This window comes from Temnothorax curvispinosus, unplaced genomic scaffold (genome assembly GCF_003070985.1).
Source record: "Temnothorax curvispinosus isolate PA1 unplaced genomic scaffold, ASM307098v1 QBEX01004775.1, whole genome shotgun sequence".
NCBI classification, from domain to species: domain Eukaryota; kingdom Metazoa; phylum Arthropoda; class Insecta; order Hymenoptera; family Formicidae; genus Temnothorax; species Temnothorax curvispinosus.
The window spans coordinates 1,343,715-1,369,625 of NW_020214555.1; the positions used below are offsets into that span (position 1 = coordinate 1,343,715).

The 25,911-nt window shown below is 43.6% G+C and overlaps 1 protein-coding gene across 2 annotated transcripts in view; it reads right to left on the reverse strand.

Annotated features, from left to right (window-relative positions):
* LOC112454078 (neurofilament medium polypeptide-like) overlaps positions 1-25,911 on the reverse strand; it is a 95,254-nt gene that overhangs the window by 48,018 nt on the left and 21,325 nt on the right. The window contains exon 1 of one of the 2 annotated variants that reach the window (XM_025015276.1): positions 4,952-5,793. The exons of the other annotated variant lie outside the window; for it this stretch is intronic. The gene's annotated coding sequence lies outside the window, so the exon portion shown is untranslated. Of the gene's footprint in view, positions 1-4,951; positions 5,794-25,911 lie in introns of those variants that run through there. 2 annotated transcript variants of the gene reach the window in all.

Here is a 25,911-nt window from a genome sequence, read left to right on the forward strand (position 1 = left end):
CAATTTTCTGAAGTACGATAGACATTCCGCTGCTTATTCACTCACGAACACGACAAATATAGCATCCAAGTTCCGTTTGGAACGGCATTATTCTTGATCAAATTAAGATTTTGTAATTGAACATTTATAAAACCATTCTTCACGGTGACAATAAAATATGAGTAAAAAGAATAAAAAAATATCTGACAGGCTTGACGAAATTCATCAAGTCAAATCCGATAACGGTGTCGTAACAATTCTCTTTTACGACGCCTTCTCTCTTTTATTCTCTCAAATAAATAGTTTCGCGGCGCGCGTTGCGAAACAGCGTTGCGCCGCTCGAGGCCGCGGAGATGGAAATGCGCACGCGAGAAGGCGTGTTGAATATACACCGAGCGAGTCGTTGCGTTGCGGTCGCCAGCGAGTGCGCGATACATCGGAGAATAGATTCCGCGATCTTCTCGCGGTGGTCGCGATTCCGCGGCAGGCAAGTGAAAGATGCGCGAAAAAAAGCGCGAAAGAAGCGCGAAAGGCGATTGCGAAATAAAGTCTACGAAGACGAAACAGCTCCTTCCTTCTTTTCCCCGTATTTATCTGCTTCGTACGGGGCGAACGAGCGCGGTCGAGGTATAATGAGCGCCGAGATTTCTTTCGGTCGTATCGCTCAATTGATTAATAAGCGCGCATTCAGAGGTCGATGCCGTCTATTAAGGCGTTAACAGCGACACAACGACCGCCGTCGGCCGTCGTTGTGTGAGAGAATTCCTCGCCGGCGATAACGCCAACGATAAGCACGATGCACCGAGAAGAAAACGAACGGAACGAGCCTATTATGGGACTATAATGAAACGACGACGACGACAAGAAGCGGCCGGAAAATTGGATACCTCGCGGCGATTTCAAGGTTGCGCAGGTGCATAAATAGGCGTCGATGACTCGCGTGTTCATGCGCGGGGTTTTCGCTCGGCGGCTCTTTCTTCGGCTTCTTCCCTATTCGCGTTCCGGAATAGCTTTCCTCGCTTCTCGCTTTCACGCCGTATAAGCGAGGACACAATGAGTTTCAATCAAATTTTTAAATCAGTCAAATACAACCTCGAATACAACTCACTGAATTTACATGAATCGTGAGAGACAATTTACGCGAGTAATGGTGCGGTACGTTAAAAATTTCGCCTCTCGCCATCGCCGCCTTGCTAAGCGAGCTAATCCCTGAGCGAATAAGGATCCTCTATCTCGGAACGCGGTGAGACGAGATAAACTAGAGATCGATGTTCGCCCGCAACCTGATTCAACACTTCAAGCCGATGTCACATCCGCTGACTCATCCGATGCACCAAATGACACACGCATTCTCCGCGATAAACAAAAAATTCTTTTCTACGACACTGCGCGAGAGTGCGCTCGTCCCCTAATTCCCACGGGCACGAAATGTGCATGCGCGTGTGTGTAATGCGTGTGTGTGTGTGTGTGTGTGTGCGTGCGTGCGCGTGGCTGTGTAACTGTACGCCCAATCAATCAGCCATTATTTCCTCGCGCCTGACGCGTCTAATTCGATGGTTCAGCTCGGACAGAAACCGACACACATTGAGAGACTGAAATAGAATAAGAAGGAACAAATATAATCATTAAAGGTATAAGATAGTGACCGAAGGAAGCTACCAATCGGATGGCAAATGTAACAAAGAGAACAGCGCGGATGAACGATCCTCTGCCTATTGAAATAGCACTTTGACATTGTGATTAGTTAGAAATATAGACATACTAGTGCGGGCTGTATTCTCGTGCTCCTGTTTTGTTCCTCGTCTCATTCTTTCGCCTCATTGTACTGACCCCATTTTTCGTTCCCGAAAAAAAAAAAGACATCTGCTCTTTCTCTCGCAGCCGTTATCGAAATTGAGAATAACGTAGCGCGCGGAAGAATAGGTGTCGAACCAACTACCACACCATGCGAGCGGACGCGTGTCCCGCATGCGTGAGCAGATACGCTCGCACGTGCTCGCGCTCGCGCTCGTTCCGCCGAAAACCAGCCGAGTGGCCGTCGTAATGGTAAACGGGGAAAGTTAACGGGCCTGAAAAATACGTATGCATACGTGTATGTACACCCGGACCGCGCCGCAGAATGGATCTATTTTTGGCCCCCCGGTTGCGGCGCGTGCACCCCCTCGGTCCGTGTAAACACGCGACCAGAATGCAACAGGGGCGAAATAAAGTCCCCAGCAAGCAGATCTTAAAGAGCGCTCGTAAAAACGACGCCGGGACAAAACGGGAACGCGGATTCGCGTGGACGATGAAAGAGAAATCGGCAGGAATTAGCACGATTGGCAAATAAAACATGCGACGTGCGAAAGCGATATCAAATGCATTTCAACTTCAATATTTTACCGTAGAAATAAAGCTCTCCTTTACGAACAATGACAGGCGATTCGGTCGGCTGCGATTAGCGCTAACCCGATGTCGAAACCGAGTCCGAGCCTCGCGTTTCTAACGTGAAAGACCGCGCTCGATCTTACCCGGGAATCGTATTCAGCGCTGAATGCGCTACAAGAGCAAAACCGCCTCCTCTCTCGGAGGCTGTGCGCGAACAAGAAAAAGGCAGATGTGGGCAAGTTAACGACCCGTTATCGCATGGACGCCGCCACCGCCACCGCCGTTGCTGAAACTGGTTGCTGCCGATTGTAGGAAGCGGGACGCGGATCGAGGGGGTCGGGGCCAAGCCCCGCATGGAGGAGAGGCCTCGGGGCGCGCGTTGCAACGAGGAGCGGCGGGCAAAGCGCGAGGCGAATCGCCTTCGCGCGAGAAGGTGCGTTTTGACGAGGCCACGAAGAACGAAGAAACCAGTCGGCGTCACGGTGCAGGTGTACCGACGCGCGGGCTCGCGCTCGCGCGCAAATGCCGCGCGAGCGGATTTTCGCGGGAAAGCCGCGGCGCGCGGAAGGCGGCGTCGTATTAATTTGCACACAATGCACACGCGATGTTAATTAACAGGAACGTATAATCGACGATAACGTATAAAGTCGTTACGACGATGACTAGATGCAAATGCAAGCGTTACCACAGCGAACTATACGGAGACAAACGTTTCTTGTCGTGAAAACGATCGTTGAGAAAGAGAGTCGGAGAGGATGAAAACGTGCGGTGCGAACAAGATGCATTTGCCAAAAGGATCGGTATTATTTCGAGCCTTTCTCCGCTCGAGCTGCCCGTTCCTCCGACCAGCAACAATCGCTTCCGTGGAAGCCTTGACTGCAGGTAGAAGCCTGTTATACAAAATCGACACAAAAGCGAAAAACGAAAGGGAAGAGGCGAGCGGATCATGCGCCCGTAGAAAAAACCCCCAAGAATACATCCTCGCGTCACTTTTTCCCCTCTATCGCCCGTTTTAATTCTATCTCAACTGTTAAAAAGCTGATCTCTCTCTCCACGAACGAACACAGGATTTATCGAGTTTAAAGTACACACGCAGTAATTTATTACGGGCTGATTGTTCCGCCGTAAAATAATTAAATTCGTAAGCTTCTTTTCCTGAGATACAAAATAATTAATAAATTAAAATATTAATCTACTGATTAATAGGCCGAAGTTAATTACTGCTAAAATACTTGATTATTCACAAAATCGTTTGATTTTGTTTTCAATAATTTTAAAAAAAAAAAAAAAAAAAACAATAAAAACGTATGTTAACAGGCCTAATATATTAATAAACGCATGTAGATCTTAGCTTAACACACACATAGTTAAACACGATACAATATATATCTAAAATTATGAAAGCCTATATTTTTTAATTTTCGGCTACGTTTACTTTTTACATGACTTTTTAATATAAAGTTATAAAAGTCTGTATTTTTTAATTTTCGACTACGTTTACTTTTACATATTAAAGACTTTTATAATTTTAGATATATTATACACGTGTTTAAAACCATTAAGACCTACATGCGTTTATCAATATATTAGGCCTGTTAACATGTTTTTATTCTATGAGTTTTTAGGGTCCATAGCTCGTTAAACATACATTTTTATTCTTTAAGTTTGATTCTTAGTGAGACTCTTTACACAAGCTAATTATTAATTTTAAATTTCTTTGTTCTGAGTGAAGAGGGATAGGAAAGCTTGCTCGTCCCCGTCTGGACGATTCGAAATGTCGGCGCGACAAAGAATACCGGCACAGCGGTATGCGCGATTGCGCGATCCCAAGCGCGGAAAAGGTCGGCTGGAAATCGCGCGTGTACGTACATTACATATGTGGATACGTGCCGTATGCACGGCTCGATCGTTCGGGGGTTAAAGAAGTGTGCGACTACCGAGCAGATGGTGGGGCACGGAATCAAGATGGCGTAACGACCGGTCGTTCCTCGAGGGATCGTTCGTTCGGTCGTACTCTCGAATGACCGTACGAATCCCGGAAGGTACGCCGGCTCGACTCGACTCGACTCGACTTCGCGGCTCGACTCGCAGGGCGTAGGGGGCTCGTCCTCGGGAAGGACGAGCGGGATGCCGACGTCCTCGAGGTCCCCCTCGCGACGCGGCTGGCGCCGTCCGCTATATCGATTGCCGTTCCGGCTTGCCCATTTTCAAAATGGCGCGGAGAGAGGGGACGGTCGAAATCCGGATGCCCCGGAGCGGCGGCCACGTTCCCGGCTGGAACTCCGCCTCGGCGTTTCCTGGGGGACGCGCGAGACCCGTCTGTTGATCCCCCCCTCCGGCGAGAGAATTCGCCGAGGCGAAAGGACTACGAGGACAATGACCACCAGGACGATGTCGGACATCGCGCACGCACGCGCGGGTGCCCGCGAAAAAAAACTTTCGTAATTCGTAGACGCGCAACAGTTCCTTCGGGGGCTTCGCCGTAAAAAAATACCAGCTTCCTTTTGTTCACCAATGAAAAATAGAAGAACGCGAAACTCGACGATCGATCGACGAGACGCCGAACACGATCGTCGGCACCCGCACCACCTCACTTGGTACTCACCTCTCGAATCTCGGCGGTAAAAGCGACGCGCTGAGAAATATTCTCCGTGCTGCGAGGAGACGCGACGTATGTATATACGTTGCCGGTGACGCACACTTCGCGATGCACCTTGTATAAACCTTTTTCCTCGACGAAATCGCTCGGAGGTTCGCCGGGCGCACGTCCGGCGGGCACAATGCGCTTTTACGGCGTCTTTCTCTCTCACAGGTTCACGCGGGTACCGATACAACGGACGGAGGACGCTCGCGTTTATCGCGGCGATGCAACGTGCGTGGGGAAGAAAGGCCTTTCTTTCCCTCTCTCTCTCTCTCTCTCACTTTCGTTACGGCGTGACGAGGAAGAACTTTTTCAGCCGGGAGCACGATCGCGGACACATCCACTTGGCTCGGTAACGCGCGACCAACTGGCGGTGATTCGGTGAACACGAGCGGAGGGGAAGCCGCGTCCGTCTGTCGGGGTCCGTCTGTCCGTCCGTCTTTCTGTCACCAATACGTCGCTCGCTCTCGCACCAACGAGTTGGTTCCCTCTCCCTCCCTGCTCTTCTCTCTCTTTCTCTCTCGCTCGGTTGTCCGTCCTTTCAGAATCTTTCCGTCTCCCTTTCTCTTTTCTCGCGTTCCCTCCTCTCTCTTTCTTCTGTTACTCCGTTTCTGTCTTGCCAGCAGTTTCCTCTATCTCCTTCTCTCGTTCTTTCCCTCTCTTTTTCCCTGCCTTCCGTCGCTCCTGGACTTCTCCTTTCTCTCTATCCTTCGTTCTCTTCAAGCGCACACCCTGTACCCCGGACTCTTTCTCCCTTTTTATCTATCGTCAGCCTCTCCTCTCTTGTAAATCACAGGTACGTCGATGCCCCAATCGAGTGGATCGTGAAAGGGCGCACCGGGGAACGTGACGGCCGTGGTTCTCTCTTCCTCTCGCGCCCGAACGTCCTCGACGAAGGATGCTGGAGCGCGTGGCAACGAGACGTGTACACGCGGGACGAATCACAGGGCGAATTCACGGGACTACGCGGCGGTGGCCGGGCTCTACGGTCGGGTTAATGATCGATCGGCTCCTCTCTCGGCGGCGCGGGTAGCAGCAGCCAGCAGCAGTAGCAGCGACGACGAGAGATATCTCGCCGAGAGAGACGCTCCTTTGTTCTGCTTGTGCCTGCCTGCGTTCGGTCGGTCTGCGTCCTACACGCCCACGCGGACGCTCCCCTTCGTCCGGAAGACGCGGCCGAACGCGATATCTCGGGAGGGAGAAAGAGAGAGAGAGAGAGACAAGCTCGCACTCTCTCGACGCTTTTCGTTTTTCCCCCGTGGCTTTTTTCCTCGCGCGGTCCTGCGGTACAAAACGCTGACACGATCCGCACCTCTCGACCGTCCGGGAAAGAATGAGTACCACGACAACGGAGACGGAGGGGTAGCAGGGATGTAACGGGCGAAACCCGGCGCCCCCGGGATCTCGTTCCGCGCCATGGTGGCAGCCCTGCCGACGACTCCAGCTCCAGCTCTCTAACCAGGAGCGAGAAGAGAGAGCGGCGGGGTACGAGCGAGGTCGACGTAGGGCGGGGCCCTGTGTTACGAAGGGTTACCTTACCTAGGGACACCCCGAACCTTGTTTCGACGCGAGCATGTCGAAGTTGCGATTTTCAGGATCGTCTCTTCACTGTCTTCAATCGTGTCTTCGGGGTCGGAGCACGTTCTGTCCGTCACGTCGAACTTGGCAAATTTCACAGATTATCATACAGATGATACAGACTTATCGTTAGCGGAATGTATATGTAGCTTCTTCCTACGTAATTTAATCTTGTGTGAGAAAATGTTATGTTACAAGTTATGGTTGCGCACACATGAGAGAATATAAATTTGCTAGATTACCCGTTCTCATATTTAGGTACACCTGAATAACTAGCTAAGAGAGAATGTCCGTGGAATATGCTATTTTTCTAAGACGTAGAAGCGAAAGAGGATACACTTAATATTAAGCACACAATAATGTTTACCGTGGATATACAATATCAACAATATGCCGGCGATATAGCTCATTCACCCATACTAATCTAATTCGTGGGGGACGCCCAAAGTGCCAGGATAGAATCCTTTGATGAGCATTTTATGTCTTATACGAGCGAAGAGGATTAAATCACGTTCCTCTCTGCACAAATCGAACAAGTTCCTTCCTTCCTCGGATTGTTCGGCTCTCCCAAACTGGTTTCCCCGCCGTCTCGGCTAAATTTCAGTTAAGGATCGCGGATAACGATCCTCTTAAGCTCGCGTTATCCCCGGTAACGGCGCAAATAGCCGGCAATCTCCCCCGTGATTTTTTTATAGTCTCGTATAACTCCCACAATCGCTGAGTGGAATCGCGTATTATACGTTATCGCGAAATTTTCGTGGAAAACTTTCGTTGCAAAAAGCGCCGCGCCCTACACTGCTCAAACATTTCGAGAAATTAGAAATTAATTATTCTGTGTTTCCTCTATTTTTAACCCTATTCGCTCCAACCATGCCTTTCGTGTCCCACAAATTTCTAACAGTCGTTTGTTCCGAAAAACAAATGATCGTGGGAGAATCCCCTCCACACCGGAAAAAAGTTATTGTGGCAGGGAACCTCAGGTAAAAATTTCAAAGTCCTAGCTCATTTACTCTCGAAACGGGGAACAATCAAAATCTCGGTGGGACATGAAAGTGCATGGTTGGAGGATTACGTCAGTGTTGTGTGAAAGGTAAATGAGCATTTTTTTCGATAAAAATATATTTTTGTGTATAATTTAACCGTATTTAAAATATTTTTATCGTTAAAAAAGAAATTTAACATTCCACAGAGGTCTATTATGGCTCAGAGGCAGGTGGAAGAGGTAGGGAGGAGCTACGATTATATAAAAAAAATTAATTTTTTTACATAAAAAATATCTGTCACACTTCAAATTCGCCTTTTCTTATTCAGAAATTCTTTTTCTAGCATTCTTTAAGTCCTTAAAGTCCTTCTGTACCATTTAAAAATTACCAAATTTGCGGCGACGAAATTAAGTATTCCTATTTAATTAATAATTATCTCATATTTTTTTTCTCATTTGCACTACTTTTAGCTTTAATTTGCGTTTTGGTTCATTAAGCTTCGTCAATTTGTTCGTGAGTTATGATTTTTTAAGTAAAACGAGTCGTAACGTGTGTTTGTCAACATATAATTGTTGTAAAAAAATATTTAAATAAATGATTTTCAAATGTTCTTTACATTGATTTTTAGTCGAAGGTACAAAGATATTATAATAATTTTTGGGGAATTTTTCAAAGCTATTAACATTATAAAAAACACGTGGGACTCGAAAGTGCATGGTTGGAGGATTATTGGGGCGAAAAAAACGTTGGAGTGAATAGGGTTAATGAAGTCGCTAGATTTCGCTCGCGCGACATTCAGGAAATTTCAAACAAATCGATCAATCGCTAAGGCGATCGTGATACAACGTGATTTCCTGACTCCCCCTGATATAGTTCAGCGAATCGTATTTAAGGACGATTAAAACAACGATTATCGCCGGTCGCTCGCGTAATCTCTACCGATTGCGGTGCACTACGGAGAAACCGGCGCGGTCGTTTGGACGACTGCGGTGGTCGCTCGAGCGAAACAAAACACGCATTATATACCTGCTCGCAGCCAGCTCGGCTATATTACGATCGCCTTTCGCCTTTGGCAACGGGAAGCCGATGACTAATGCGAAAAACACCGACCGAGGTATGTTTGAGGCGATGGAACGCCGAGTTAGATAACGAACGGAATTTCGGGACTTGATCGTCGTATACGGTAAATAAGGCACGAAGAGAGCATGAATAGAGACCGAGATAAAATACCAACGAAATCTTAAGCGATTATCTGGTATCCGTGATAAAAGGAGATAAATCGTAGGAATGTGCGAAAATCCTGTAGTAAAACACGAAACTGAATCATAAAACAGCAGATGACACCTCCATTGAGAAAAATCGCTCGGTCATTTTCTTCAGACATACGTCAAGCATGAATCAAGCGTCTTCGAAAGAAAGATCTTTCATCGTTCGGGGATTCTCAAAGTCACGTGTATTCTTCTCTTTCGTCGATAATCTTAATCACGGAAAGGGATTTCTCATAAGAAAGTTAGGAGTGGGCGCGATCGGCCCTCGTTATCATTTTTACGCGAGTGAATTAATCCCCCGGGATCACTCTCTCCATCTCGGCGCGTCGCTGTATCGCGATGCAAGCGAGCTGATCCTCCTGCTGCTGCCACGCCCATGAAGCGATCGTTTCGGCTCACTTGCGAAAGAGCGAGACTACCTACGCGACTACGACGCTCGATGCAGAAACTGCAAGAATACTTCCGACGTTTCGATTGGCCGCGAGAAGCGATAGAAGCCACGACTTTGTTTTCCATTTCATTTATCTCCGGCAGAATGACGCGACGTTAAAGAGCCGCGGTCGGCGCGGCCTGCTCCTCACGATGCATGCCTTTCACTTACGAATCCGATCTGTCCGATCTGTCACGATCTAATGGCCGGCTATGCTAATCCGTGCCCTACGTAGCGAGCTGTGGTCTCTCTGTCTCTCTCGTTTGTGTAATTAGACGGGGGAGATAATTTCTGATTCGCGCACTCCGCACGACGGCTTACTAATTAAATGCAATTATCCGTTAGCAAACAAGTTTGATCCCCTCGCGATTTGCCGTTCACAAAGGGAAACATTTATTAACTTCTCGTGGGTCTCATTTGAAAGACTCTTGAATTTTGTTTCGAGGTTACGGGTAATTGAGATCGGATAAGTGGGTCAACAATTTTCTAATATCAAAAATTAATAAGCATTATAAAATCATTAAAGAACGATTTCTTACTTCATACCGTTATATTTGAAATTTATATAATTTAATTTCTGTATTTCCAATATAAAAGCATCACGTGAGTCATAAGCGATTGAAAAGAAACGCTAAAAATTAAATAACAAATCTGTAACTTCAAACAAATTTGGTTTCAACAGATTCTTAATTCCACGAGCTTAATATTATCAAGATACTTGCAAGACGTTGTAAATGTTGAAAAACGTTAAAAGTTATAACTCAGTTAGTCTCAGTTCTAAATAAAAAATTTGCATAAAGTCTAAACATAGGCTAATTGCGAGTCATCATACACAGTTACGATCGTGCAACCGTCACGGACAAATCATCGCTGGAGCATCCGTGCAATTTGTCCGGGCACCTGTCGCTCGCATCGAAGACGATATCAATATTTACCAGCACGGCTTTGCCGTCAGTATGCAAAACTGCTTACGCATCGTTTAAGTGTAAGACGTCGTATGGTAATCCGTCTGGAATGTGTAAGCTCTAATCGTCGTCTCGATTCACGACAATCAATCCCGCGACGCACTTGGCGACTGGGATCGCTTTCGTGGCTGGTCACCGGAAATCGACTATCAGGAAATGGAAGATCACTCCTTCTCGGTACCGCGCAACGTCTATATGTATGCACGTAAGCGCGTGTTGCGCGTCAGCTAAGATGCGCCAGCGCATTCCATGCCGAGGACACTCTCGTGCGCGAGTAAAACAATAACCGGATAGAGATTTCCCACGAAGGAAAACCTACTCGTAACACCTGCGCAGAATCCTGACCTCCCACAACTAATATTATTGACGAAAAAAAAATGCTGAATGTAAACTATGTGTGTGTGAGGATGTTGTGCTCAAATGCCTGCAGAAAAAAAAGAAGTCTTAAATCAAGACTTACATGGTTATATATAAGCAAGAATCTATAATCTTCTTATAAGAATTTCAAGTTTTTATTTCAACTTTTTTTCTTGATTAAACTATATAGGTAAATACCTTTATTCAAACAAGTTTTCTTCGTTTAACACAATTTATATCTCATTTCAAGATTACAGATACTTGCTTATATACAAGTATATAGTCTTGATTTAACGCTTCTTTTTTTTCTGTGTGAATAATTCAATAAACAAACTTTTCTAACCGCGCAACAGAAATGATTAAACGGACAATTTTCCAGGAAGATACATCTCTAAAGTTGCTAAATCACGAAAGACGTGAAAATACCGCGCAATATTCCGTTATACGTAGGAAGTTTTATTATGAGCGCGCGGAACGTCTTCTCGACTTGATTTTTAAAGACTTTATTATAAAGCGGTCAATTCTACGGTTAAAATCGTGTAATTACATTTCAGTCCTCGTCGCGCATAAACGCCGCGGTCAAACGATTTCATTCGACGCTGAACAAACAATTACACGAGCAGCGGATTATTCCAAACGAGAAAGTTCAAACCAAAACGAAAACTTTGGTCAAACTTTCCGAGTTAGCGAAGCGTCCCCTCGGTCCCCCGGGCGTCAAAAATCACAGTAGCTCGCCTGTCTCCCGCGGATTAAAGATTTGACGAAGCGCCGCCGTGCCGAATTGTAAAAGTGATAGACGTTCTCTGTACGAGCGTGATGAAGAAACGAGACCGCGAATTCCGCGTACTGCGCGATACGGGTTACTCACTTGGGATGGCGACGAACGACAAACGACGAGTGACGACGATGACAACGATGTCGTAACGCGAATTACTCATAACGTCGCTGCTAGTTCTGACGATCGCGACAATCGAGCTCGTGATACAATCCGAAAGTTAAATGGCCAACGTGTTGACGACTATCCGCTTTTGCATAAATGTCTCAAAGGTTCGCTTTATTCGAACAGGTACGAAGTTGTGAGACGGCGAAAAGCGAGGAAAACGCGCGATTATTTCAATGTCAAGAAACAGATCTTAAATTATGAGAGATTTCTGGAAAATTATTTCAACAATCTTGTTGGACACCGATAATTTCCGGTTTAATAAAATATCTATTTACGAGAAAATCTATCCAAAACTCGCAGAAAAATTCATAATTGAGAGAAAGTGCACGATTTGTGGTGTACCACATATATCAAACGTGCTCGTAATACAAGGGCTGCCCACGAATTAATGGAAATCGATTTCGCATCACCCGCGAGCCTTATAGATTCAATTTATCTGTTATAAAAGCGATCCTATCTCCCTCTCTCTCTCTCTCTCCCTCTGATGCGTTTGGCGCACGTCCTATAATCGAAATCTATCCTATAGATAGATTTCCCAATTACCGAGAAGCGTTACAGAAACACGCAGTAAAAGTAATTCGATTAAACCGTTATGCATCCAAGAGGCGTGCTGTTTCGACAGTAATCCGCCATTTCCTCGTAATTTCCAAAATTGGCTCCTTCGAAATCGCACTGACGGAGAACCGTCGTCAAGCCGATTAACAAGTGAAGTCACGTAGAACGTTAATTTAACGAACGGATCCTTCGCGGAGGATTTAACGCTCCATAAATCGTAACACGACAAAATGTAGCGAGCTGGCATTTCTTAAACTGATGGTTAAACATCGTACAAACTTGGACCCTACAGAAGTAGAGTCCAAGAATAAGCGTCGCGGGTTATTTAATTCTAACTTTTAACATGTTTATACTTTTCGCTTTCGCTCCCATCGCGTGCGTATCACCGCGTGCACGCCAGATTCTACGTCTTCAATTAAATGAGGCGGACATGCTCAGTGGCGAGACGGATAATAGAGAGCGAACGCTGTCACGACTCGGCGGCGATAATTGACATTCTTCCGCGCGGACTGAAAAAGGCCCAAGCTCGCTCTCGCGCCGCTCGCGTTAACTCAATTAGACGCGACAATAAGAGCGATCTCTATGTTTCCATAGAACGGCGGTCGTTATCAATAGACAATAGTCGTAGGCAGCAGCACCAACGATGCAGTGGTCGGGTGCGCAATTTCTTTGTCCCTTGTGTACTGTATATTGCGCACGTCGCGGTGCGGGGCGACGCGTCGTTGCTGACGATGCTTTTCAGGATTTCCCCGCGCATCGTCACTATAGTTGACTACGTAGAAACGAAGAACGGAGCGCGACTCTTTTATCGCATTGCGCTTTGCCTTTATGTCGTCCCGCTTCTATGCGCCGCATATTACCGCAGCGTTTCCGCTCGGAATGTCGCTCGGATGCGCGGCGACGACAGCCAGAGACTCCAGAGAGCAGTTTTTGCAGTGGAAACGACGCGACGATTTGTATATATCGCAGAGATTTCAACGTACAAAGCGCGAGTTCCGCCCGCGGCAAGCTCATCGCTGCAACGCGTCGGAAAACAAGTTCACACGCTGCCGATTCTTATTGTGCATCGCGCATGCAAAGGATAATAATACTCCAACTTGAAATTTCTCGAAGTCAAATCGCTGTCACATAGAACATTCGTGCAACAATATTTTCATTATTTTCATTATTAAAACGGAGCATAGTAATTGCCGGACTCACGACGAGCAAATGGATGGATAATTAACTTGGAAATATAATTAAAATAAAGAAGAAACCACACACACACAACCGCTCGAATGTAGCAAAGCTAGACTAAATTATGAGCTCCAAAAAGGGTGTTAGATTAAAATAAAATCAATTTATTGAATGAACAGTATAATACATACGTTTACGTTTCGACTACACTTAGTCTTCATCATTCATCACAACCAATTAATATGAGAAAATAAAATAAAAATTAAAAAACATAATGATTAAGTTATAAACGTTGAAACAATTTCCTGAAGTAATAAAGTAAACGACACAATCACAAATACAAAAAGGCCGAAGTAAACGTGCATAATTAAAATGCGTCATCAAATTTTGTAAAACTATTCATAAACTGTTCCTGTAGGAACGTCACCGTCACCGAGGAATGATCGGAGCGATAGCGAATTCAGCCAGGAATGCGAGAGATGATTGGATCAGCCGTTCAACGATAAATCAATTTATTCATCAAACGAGGTTGAGTAGTTTAATATGTCACGTTCCACCGCTTCTCTCAAAATACCCACGTTCACGAAGACGAATCTGTAAATGCACGAATGCGAGGCATGGAAGGGAACATCGCCGGCTCGTTTGCAAGAAACGACGACGATGACGACGACGACGACAACGACGACGAGAACCAGAACGGCTCGTTCTAAGGAGCGGCTGCTTGCCAACGGTACAACGGCGGACACATGGCGAACGTGCGGAGGCGATTTCCATGATACGTCGCGATAAGACGTCGCGATACACAGACACGCGAGCGAGCGGAGCCAGCGAGTGCACTCGCACTCAACCGACTTACATGGATCGTGAGTTAGCCCGGCGGCATAGCTAAGAGCGCTGCATCGCAATCGCGAGATTAAGGGATTAAAGATTCAATGAGATTTTAACCACACGCCAGACTTACAACTCCTGGAAGCGAAGTTCCTCCACGCTTTCGGTACAGAATACGTCAAGACGGAATGTTGCGAACGTGGGAATTACTAAAAGTTGTAAATTCATACATGAACCCCTCTTAGAATCCAATTACTTCAAGCCAAACTTAATTTTTGTAAATTTCTTAATTACAGTATTATAATACGTAATTAGTTTATAACTTTATCAACTCTGCTTTTTATGTCGTGGATAATTTTATTTTATAAGTACGGCTTCTGAAAGTTTTGTATATAAATCGAAAAACTAGAGCGATTGTTCATGACATTTTCAAAATATATCAAAAAATAATATATACCTTGCTCTGATTTTTATCGATTTGAGATGGCATCTTTTCCCCTTCATCTGAACGATGTTTGTGCGAAGTTGAAGAGGAAGTCGGCGAAAATAAATAAGAAGGAATGCGCCTCGAGATAGAGAGGGTGCGGAAGAAACATTAACCTCGGGACGTCTCTTGACCCGCGGCATTATACGTCGTAAATTAATAAAGTGGTTAACGACGGGGGGATAAAAAGGTTCCCGTGGTTCTTCGTGGCTTCGAGATCGCTCTTTCTGAAAGGAATCAACGAAGAGATTGATGTACGTGAGTACACACTGTACACAGTGAGTGCCAGAACAGAAGGAACCAATCACGAGACTAACACATTCCCAAGACTCAGGGCCCCCGCACAATCAAAAATATAAGGAGCAAGGAACAGATATTCGAGATTAGGAATAAGAAATCAGGAATAAAGCTGGTGTAGCATTGATACACGGCTCCCGATAGGTTAAAAATCTATTGCCTGTGTTTTTCATTGTGCATCCAATATCTATTCCTGCTTGTTCCTTGTTCTTATATTTTTGTGTGGGGGTCTTCATATTCTCATAATATATAAAATAGAGGAAGCAATGACGTAGCATTGTTAATCTTGCGTTAATCAAATCGTTGAATCATATATTTCTGCTAGGTACATATCTGAAAGAAGAACCATCTCCAAGAGCGGAATTACAAAATTACTTTCACAAACCCGTAACATTGCGAATTCCTCTAGTAAATCGACTCTCGCAAAAAGTTGCGAGGGAGTTTGAAAAGCAATTTCTCGAGATTGATCCACTGCAAACGAGCGACTCGACGATCCACGTGCAGATATAGCGGGTAGTAAAGACGGTGTCGATCCTGCACGTTCTCCGGCACGTTTAGTGCCGGAAACGGAAGCTCCACCTTAGTCGTTGGTCGCAAATAATGTTTGTGCGAACGCGCTCGAAGAATGTCGCATGGCGATGTAGTCGGATATCTAATCACTGTCTAACTAACATCGTGTACGCGCGATATCCTGCTGCGATAAAAAGAAAGGAGCGCTGCATAGTATTTCGGATACTTCGACCATTCGAAGTTGAAAAGCCGATTTTTGGTGCACATATTGATCTTGAACGCTATATTTACATCGGATAAATAGAATTTTCATTGAATAGAGATTGGGATACGGAACTGTTTCCGTCGAAAGCGAAACCGTGTATACATCGCAGATAACTCTATTTCAAATTGAATTACCGCACATTTCCAGATCCAGTCGTTTCAGCGACTCCGGTTGGATCGATCATCGGCTAAATTTAATTTAGAACCTGACCGGCTAAATTTAATTTAGAACAGTTTTAGCCCGAATTAAATAAACACATAGGAAATAATTAACGCGGTGCGCATCTAATACAACGTAACATTTAATAATGTAATATAATAATATATAATCTAACGTATAATATTTGTATGTATGTTATAATAATGTAACCTAATGTAACATAAACTGTTTCAAAAAATAGTTTTCCACGTAATACAAAAAATTAATAAATTTTATTACATAATTAGCTTCTCTTTATTTTGCGTGTGATTTGAATTTGCCTACATACATGATTGAAATAATTGATCAAATAATAATACGGTTAAATTAATTAAGATAATTTTAAAACTTAATGACTGCATTTAACTAATCGCTTCAGTTTATATATTGATGCATGCGAATGTGCGACGGGGTGTGCGTGAAGCCCTGCCAAGTGGTCGCGCCACGGGTCTGCGTGCAGCAGACATGTCGTGGCCTTCTTACCGAAGGAACGAATGAATGAACGAATAAACGCCCGCGCGCAAGACGGGAAGGTCGACGAACCAGATGTGGAGGGAATATCGCGGATCGCGGAACGGTTCGACGAAAATGCAATTGGGTGCAAGGTCATGCGCGACGCTCTGATTCGCTGCCAAGAAGGCAACGGCGGAGTTTGCACGGTCAGTTTCCGCTGCGCTATTAGACTTCGAGGGAAGCTTCCACGGCAGGAATCGCAAGCGAGGACGCTGCCACGACACACGGCAATTTGCCCGACACGCGTCGATTTGTCAGTGTCAACGTAGGTGGCCCCAAACGCGGCACCTACGACTTCCCTTTACCGGCCTCGCGGGATGGAATTGGCTCGCGCGCCGCATCCGGTTTCGTCGGTCCATGAATCACGTCATTGAGATTGGAAAAGGTTATTTCTTCTTTTTCCGCGGATTTGTCGTTGTCGCAGTTACTCATTGCTACCAATCGCCAGGAATCACGTTAATCGATCGAAACCGTGTCGTCTCTTCGGATTAATGACCTATTCGGTTGAAGCGATTATTTCTCGATGATGAGGGGGAAACAGCGAGAATTGTAAAGTTTCCAAACTAACAATAAATTGCAAGTTTTGCAGTTTTCTTTTTGGTTTTATATCTTAATATTTTATAATATTATTACATGTTATAATATTTTAGTGTTAATGTTTTATATACAGAGAGAAACGGAAAAGGCTCATTTAATTTGTATAGAGTTTCGCAGAGGCGTCGAACAACCATTTGTAAATTACAATAATCCCGCGATGCCTCATTATGATTTCAGTGTGGTATTACGCTGCTTCCGAACCGTGGCGCTTTACTTGTACATCCGATTAGCGCGTGCATGCGTCTATGCATCGCGTAAATAAGTTGTTAAAAAATATATCAAGCACTCCGTAAGCTTCGCGTATTGAAGAGAGAGAGAGAGAGAGAGAGAGAGAGAGAGAGAGCCCATACCAAGCACAAATATTTATTCGTGTCAATGTAAATCGAGCATCACGCTATTCTTCCGGACTATTTTATCGCGCCACTTTATCGCAGCATAACTCGCAGCGAAGACCTACACCTTCTCTCGCATTTTGTCGCGTATAACGGACGAAGTACTACGTGCGCGATCTGCATATCATTCGCAGGCTAATGTCAAGCCCCCCCGGCGTACGACATCAGACTGCATGCATGTTTCATATAATTTACGGTCGTTTTCTATTCGCAAATAAATAGAGAGATTCAAGAGACACGAATTTATACATGAAATTTATTAATAATAATCTTTTTTTAAGGTTTTAATAAGATGCTTGCCTATCGTTAATCAATCTTGTATCTTTTCGACCCAATACGCGTCTGGCGATCCAGCCCGACGCTCTTCCGCACAGGAAAGCGAAAGCCGAAAGAGCGCTATATGGATGATATATAATTCTCACGAACAAATCTCCGAATCCCCTCGACTTCAAAGCGTCCAACGACCGCTCTAATGTCGCATTATTCGACGCCGGTTCCGGCGACCTCATAAACGCACTGTCCACGAATCATACCGCGCCGACCGACCTGCCATTTTAATACGGTTAAACCTCCACTTCCGAATAAAACTTCATCAGCCCCCACGAATCTCTCGCATCCGTCGGAACTGTGGACGGCTGGCGCCCAAAATCGCTCGTGTGTGCATCTCCCGTGCGTGCGCGACGTTCACAATCTCACGCACGGCCGTACGCACACACGCACGCACGCACGCACGCCCCCACGTGTTCACGCCCTACGTAGTGCTAATGCGAATATTGCGAATGCATGCGTGCACTACCGAGATGCATGCGGATGCACTTCCCGTGAAACTTTTGTTTCCTTTTACCCCCCGTATACTGCGGCAGGGCCGATATCTCCCCTTCCTTGCACGTGCAAAATATCGGGCTTTTACTCCTCTGTCGTTCGGTGAGCAGATTTGTCGGGCAGATGTCGAGGAAACGCTTCGGCTATCGTTTGGAAGATCGGAAAATTGCGATAGCACCGCGACAAGCGGTGTCAAACGGGATTTTCAGAAAATCGAAATGCACGCTAATTCAGACACGTTTGCATGAACGTACAATTTAAATTTAAGTTTAATTAAAGTAAATGTACCAATGCCTGGACACGTACCTATGTCTGGGTATTTTTATCATTTTAGTCCTTAAATAAGTATTATAACACGAATTAAAATCAAAGAATCAAAGATAAAAATATTTTTCTTGTATCATATTTTTGTCTTTGATTTTAATTCGCGTTATACTTATTTAAAAACTAAAATGATAAAGGTGTGCAAACATAGGTCTTAAGTGTCTCGGCATTGGTATATTTACCGCATGAAAAAAATTCCGACAGACTCGAGAATATTCGGGGTGGTTTCTTACATACTTAATTTATAATAGTGTCCAGATGTTTTCAAAATGTTTTCTCGCAAAAGGTGAATGTTTTTCAAATGTTCGCGTTAATAAACAGCTTCCGCGGTTCCCGCGAAAACCCTTTATTATACGTATCACGCACGATGAATTATTCACTTTCCGTGATGCACAATATGCGCGGGCCCCGCGACGAACAATTGTCTCTCGTATGTAATTGGGTAAACAGCGTGTCGATCGTGCCTGTAATTACAGAAATGTCGCCAACCGAAATACGCGTATCATTCATAAATTCATGTCACGTGACGAATGACAAGACCAACAATGACCAATGACTGCTGTACGAACGGCGTAATGCAGACGGACACCTCCTTTTCCGGAAGTCACGCCGACGGAGCGTGAACCTTCTTCCGTCTTTCGTGATTTCCAAAGCCAGGAGCTCCCGTGTTATACACGGAATATCAACAAGAACATAATTTATAGGTACCTGGCCCCTTCTATTTTATAAAATCTGTTATTACATTCTACGAAAACCAGAAATAAACATACAACCAGAAAATAGACAAAGCTATCGAATATTTCATAAATAAAAATGAGCAAATTATAGAATTCTAGAATCATTAATTCTGCTGGCACACAAAACTTCCGAAGTAAAGATAGATGACCTTTATTCAAATATCTAATATACTTTATGGACTTGAACGTTTCGCTGCTATTTATGTTTATGTAAATTCAACGAACGACGCGAAGTCAACGACGAACGGTCGAAATGACAGGTATGGTAAATCGCGTATGCTAAATTTATAGTCGGCGGCGAATGGCGGACGATAAATATTTTCCACATGGCTCGCGTATCGAAAGTGACAGCAAAAGACGAGCGGAAAAATGTGGAGCCGTTTAGCATGACGCGTCAGCATATCGATATCTCGATGGGAATAATTCATCCCCGTGCGTGGCCCCGTCTTCGACGGACGGCGCGGCGGCGGTACCGATGGACGCGCGAAAAGGAGCCGATTCGTCATGCACGACGGATGCTCCGCGAATTCTTTACGCGCTAAACTCGAGCTCTCTCGAGTCACGTATGCCAAACACGCGCGTGCAACGCGCATCGCGCACACGCGCACGCATAACGAACGTCCGAATTCTTTTTCTCTCCTTTCATTCCTCCCGCTTATCATTCCTCCTTATTTATCCAGTGTCCGTGATAAGTATCCAGTACGATTCAAATAAGATAAAAACAGCGAGCTAGCGAAATATTAATTGTGCATGTTTGATATATCTGTGATGTTAAATTCTATCGCATTAATTTTTATAATGGCAGACTCCTCAAGCAATTGAAAGTGAAAATTTTCTTAGCAAATCTTAGCGATTTCCTCATAAATATAATGTATGTGTATGCGTGCTCTACGCATATCACATTTATCGAAATATAATTTATAATTTATATTAGAATGTTGCGTTTAGATGTCTTAATATTGGCCACTATGTTAATAGATATCTCACAAATGTTTGTAATGTACAGAGAAATAACGCGCGACGTCGCATTGTTTACTATGTATTAGCATATCCCGACATAGCTCGAAGGGAAGTTTTGCAATAGCGAGATACATCTGCTTTCTCCCTTGTACAACGCCTGACAACACCATTCGTCGTGCCGTACGCGGACAATAATGAAGCGCGATTTGCCTAAAACACTAATGGCGCATTGTGCTTCGGTGGGCCCTCATCGTCGTTCCTACGAGACCGCCGGTATATCACCGCCTGCGGCGATGCAATTAAGATCTAATTAAGCGTCACGAGAGAAATACGACGCTGAATTCATTCATAAGGTAACACACGGGCGCGCTCGCAGGATACGTGCGATTCGTTAAATCGATTAGTATTGTTTAGTGCAAACGAATAAGTGCTTCTTACACTGATTATTAAACACTGATATTTATAATTCCTTCTAAATTGACTGCTTAGAAATTATATCCTGAATAAATTCCGATAAACCTCATTTTAAATTAAATAAAAAATAACTTCCTGTTATCTATCCTTATACTTTTAAAATGTTGCTGTAAGAACATAGAGAATTACGTTTTTTTTATTTCTTCCTTGGTCAAACCATTTTTATCAAAGTATCTTTTTATCTTTTTATCTAGTACATCCTGTACGCATACGAATCACGAACTTCTCGCAACTCCGTTTCTAAGTAGGATAACACCGCTATGGATCGAAATCAACTCACGTACTCGCCATTCCCGATGACCAGGAACGGCCAGTAAATGAGGTAAAGGCTGAAGTGACGGGACATCTCATCTCGAAGATTGAATTAAATACACTCCTAGAAGAACGTAGCCGTTATACGTGCGTGCTATAACGGTCTCGGGGGACGACCATGACCGCGAGATCACGGTGACTAGGTGACCCGTGTAGCTTCAATACCGTACGAGAGCGAATAAAAAAATTAACGACCTGCCCACGGAGTTATTCTTTTAAAGTCGCGTAGTTTATCGGCTAAAAATCTGATCACATGCAAATACATATTATATATATTCCCACGCAAGTGTAATAATTTTTCTGGATAATTAACTGAAAAAGGATTAATCTAACTTTAATAAACAGAGAGAAAAATATTATACAATACACTATGGAAGCTATAAGAGGACAGATGGGGGGGAGGGGGGGCGAAACTTGAATGTGAACCAATATACGTAAGTAGCGTTATTCAACGTGAACGTGGTACCATAGAAACGCACGATGCCGCTCTTGTCTGGATCATAAGTGACATTGAATAGACCGAGAAACTGCGTTTTGTCGGACCATTTGTGTAGTTCATTTTACTGCGCTCAACGACAATGACGAAGCGATTAATGACACCGTGTGAGCACGTACGTACAAAAGGACTAATGACACTCTGTGCACTGGTCGCGCGAGTACAATAAGTGTACGTGCACTGTAGAAAACGGAAGTACCGATTAGTATTATACTTTACCGGCGACACAAGCAGTCAAGCAGTCAACTAGACATATCGAACGAGCTAATTTCGGAAGACTTTACACGAGTTTCACAAAACAAGATAACTTTAAAATACGACGTCCTTCTTGCGAAACGTTTCGATAAAATTTCGTTGAATCGTAAATCGAGCACACAGAAATTTTGCGTAGAAAAATCATAGATTAATTCACGTTAATATAAATGTTAGCAGATTATTTATGCGATAACTGACAATTAAAGTCAATCATTACGAAAAATGACAAAAATTTAAAAACAAAAATTCTATCCACTTTTCTCGGCATCATGGTTTTCGGTTTAGCGGTCAAAGACTACCAGAAAGTTCTTAAAGCAATAAAAATGGTAAACGGAGAATGTCTGTCGCTTTACTTTATCCTGCGGGACCGTTTGAAGTGCAATAAAACGACTCAGCTTCTTGCGACCGAATGTTCAAAGACAGACGTTTTTTTCTTCCAAAAGCTAAAAAATTCGGAGCTCTTTCTAAGCGCAATACTTGTTTGTGTGTATAACGACTTACGAGAGCGATAAACTGAATCTAATATTCTATCAGTAAAAGACATCTTTTTAATAATTTAAATTTTATAATATATTTTAAAAAAGATCAGCATGATATCGGCACAACATTCTGCAAAATATTTCTGTACTGTAGATTTCGTCTCTAATTTCTCCGTATAAAATCACCATTTCTATTTTCTCATTATTATATTTGAAATCCATTCGCATACGTCGACTCTTATTAACCACAAAATGCGAAGGGAGGGTTCCAGACCGCCACGTCGGCGGAATAACGATCCGCTCTGCCAGAACTCGAAAATTCATACGGACAGGAAGCCCTCCATTCGCATTCCCGAATCACACGCAAGATCAGTGTTACAAAAGATTAAAATAGCATTCATATATAAATTAAATAACAGAAAAATGGTAAAATATTAAAATAATAAAGAGAAAAGTTCATACCATTAAGGCACATAATAAATTTATCTTTCTAATTATAATTAAAAAAAGTGCAGAACAGCTCTTTTCGTTATCTAGCTATTGCTGCTATTTAATATAATCAACTCTAATTGTCATATTTTACCTGTAATTGCTAAGAGGTTAATTATAAGATGGGAAAGATATCTTTCTCTTTTCATAAATAAATTTCTGCCGGCGCTTTGAAGAATACTTTAAAAACGCGATTATTATATAATTTAATTTATATTAATTATTTGTGCGTCAAGTTTTATTCTTTGCTTGATAAGTTTCGAAGTAAAGGATCCTCGTGTTATAGAGAATTCTGCATTTCTGGCAACACTGGTCGGAGAAACGACCCTTCACGATTGCGAACTCAACCGGACCCCGACGGTGTGCCACGAGGGTTGCCGCTTTCGTATTGATTGTACGTCGGATGATTCATGGGGTATTCTGGTACGGTGACCACCCCCGCGATATTCTAAGCAGTTGCCAACCCCAAGCCTCGGAAGCTTATCCCCGCCGCCGAGACGGAAGGACACTGGCTGGAAACTACATGTTGAGATATGACAAATAAAGGGCATTATATGCATCCCTGCTAAATACACTGCAAATTCGAGGAAAAACGAGATAATGCAACCTGGAAATCCCGAAGATCAGTATGCAGTTAGCATTGTAGTAACTTTAGTGATATCTATGCTATTCTAATAGTTTAATTCCGTGTCATATCTGTTTAAAAAAAATATTATCGTACAATCGAATAACGCGTACAAAGTAAAATCAATAATTAGATGCCGTAAAGAAGGCAGTTGCCGTAAAGATTACAGTTGTAACTGTAATCAACTGAAATTAAGCAAGCCACTTGAATGCAATTGGACGACCCTCGCGCAGGTGGAAGCACGGAACAGGTTTGAGGAGAAAGGGAAGACTTTAGAAGACAAAGAAGAAAGTAAGAATTTAGAAAAGTTAGTCTACGATGCCATGGAACGCGAATTCATTAGCGAATCCTTAGAGCAGCCAGATAAAAATGTCACGATCATAAGTGCCACACCTGCCGCCTGAAGTTTCAAGAACACTTGGCACAGGTGCGTCTATAAATATACAAGTGCAGAAGAACTCGATCACCGAATAAGCTAATGGACATTTCGTTTGTTATCGGCAGTTTCGTCGAATTTCGTCCACGTGACGATATTTATTCTGACGTTTTTAACGCATCGATTCATTTTCCGTTAATTATGTAAATAAGTCAACCCCTCGAGAGAACTTACTTCGCACGTGCATTATATTCGCGCGTATATTTAATTGCGACTGCAGGACGAGAAAAAGTATGCTTTAAAAGGCAGCACAAGGATTACAGTACATTGTCCAGAGAGCTATATAGAATTCACGGAATTACTAATAATTACACGCGCTAATTACATTGCCATTCCCGTATGATTAAATTTCATCAATTAAACGAAAAAGTAAATTTATTATTTTTAAATGGTTATTCAAAAATAATAAATAAAATGTAATAATAAAAATAACAATAAAACGATAAAAGAAATTTCAGATATTTGATATACTTGTGTGTCATTCGGTTACGCCTTTCACGAAGAACTATAACGTTTTACTTAAAACTAAACACGTATCGATTCTACTTCCGCCGGATATAGAAATTCGTTCACCTCAGCACAATGTCATATGTAATCAATCTCCTTCTCAAGCCGCCCTCTTTCCTTTGGGCACTCACCCAAAGAATATTAAAGCCTTTCGCGGCTACTAGTGGGTGGAGGACGCGGCACATGGTCCAGAAGCAGCAGCACTCGAGAGAGAGAGAGAGAGAGAGAGAAAGATTTTTATGATTTCCGAAATAGCGGAACTGGCACGACGCGCGCGTGTACCTTACATTCTTCCCTGAGCTTTTCTTCTCGAGGACCCTTCATCGCGAAAATAACACGCAAAGACAGGCCAATGTCTCTTCTTGGCAAAGCAGCAACCTCACTGTGATATTCTACATCAGACACCGAAACATAATCTCGATAAATTCAGAACGTTATTGCCTTGATCGTCGACCGTTATTCCGAAATATTGCCAAAGTCCATTTACCTCTAAATTGGTTCTCCTAATTTTGTCGAAAATAATCGTGGGTGTGATTCCGGCGATGTTTGGCCAACACTCTACTCACAATCTATCCGACGCGACGTCGCGAGTGCACGCGTCCGCGCGCCCGCACGTACGAGGCCCCGGCACTTTCACTCGTCCCGCTCGTCCGCCTCTTTCCCCGGATTTCTATACGATGTGAGAATAACGGCATTGGCGTATGGCGCCGTGGATATTTGGCACAGACCTGAGAGAGCGTTACTATACCGCGTCGCTCCCTCTTTTCGACGTGCTACACACGTGCAAGCGACGCCGCTTGTGGCACATCTGGCCGCACATTCAAGGCCGGACAATCAACTTTGCGCAAAAGGAGCCTCTTCGTACGCTATACAGGGTGTGTCGTCAGCTACGACTGACCTGAGAATCCTGACAACGCGATTCGCTCTGTAGGATATTCAAAGATGCACCCGAATGAGAATAAGAAGATAAAATGATAATTTGATGACGTGAATTCTTCCCAGTCAATTTTGTCATCATATTGGAAATTCTATTAAACTTTCTGCACAGTAATATCTTTTGATTTCCCAAGATATCGTTTCTTGTAATTCATCTATAAAAAAAAACAAATTTTTTATCTTTATTTCTAAAAGTATGTGTGATGTATCAGCAATTTTTTCTCTTTTATTGCAAATTTTTTTATGAATAATCAGAAACTGAGAGAAGTACCACAGTGTAAAAAATTATGGTCTTAAAATATTTTTGATCTTACAATTAGAGTAGTTTAAAATTAAAACACTCCATAAGACTACAATATAAGACACTTATTAAATCTCACATTATATAAACGTTTTTGTTTCAAGTGATATACAATATACGTTATCAATAATGATAGATGAGTTATGGAAAATTAGAATAAAACTTATTTTCTCTCGGATACCACGGATACCGCGGTATTGCTCATGATACTACGCGGTACTATGTCACCGATAGATGTCATTTGGTATTCATCGTAACTTTGAACACTCGATTGTGCGAGGTGCTCGTTTTCATCAAGAGCTACGAGAGACCAAATTTGCATCGTTTATTGCCTGGATCCGAGGATCCCGAAGGATCTGCCGATAATGATCGCTCCAATGAATGACTTGATTGTCATGAATCCGCGCCGGTCGGGTAAACAAGTTCCTCAAC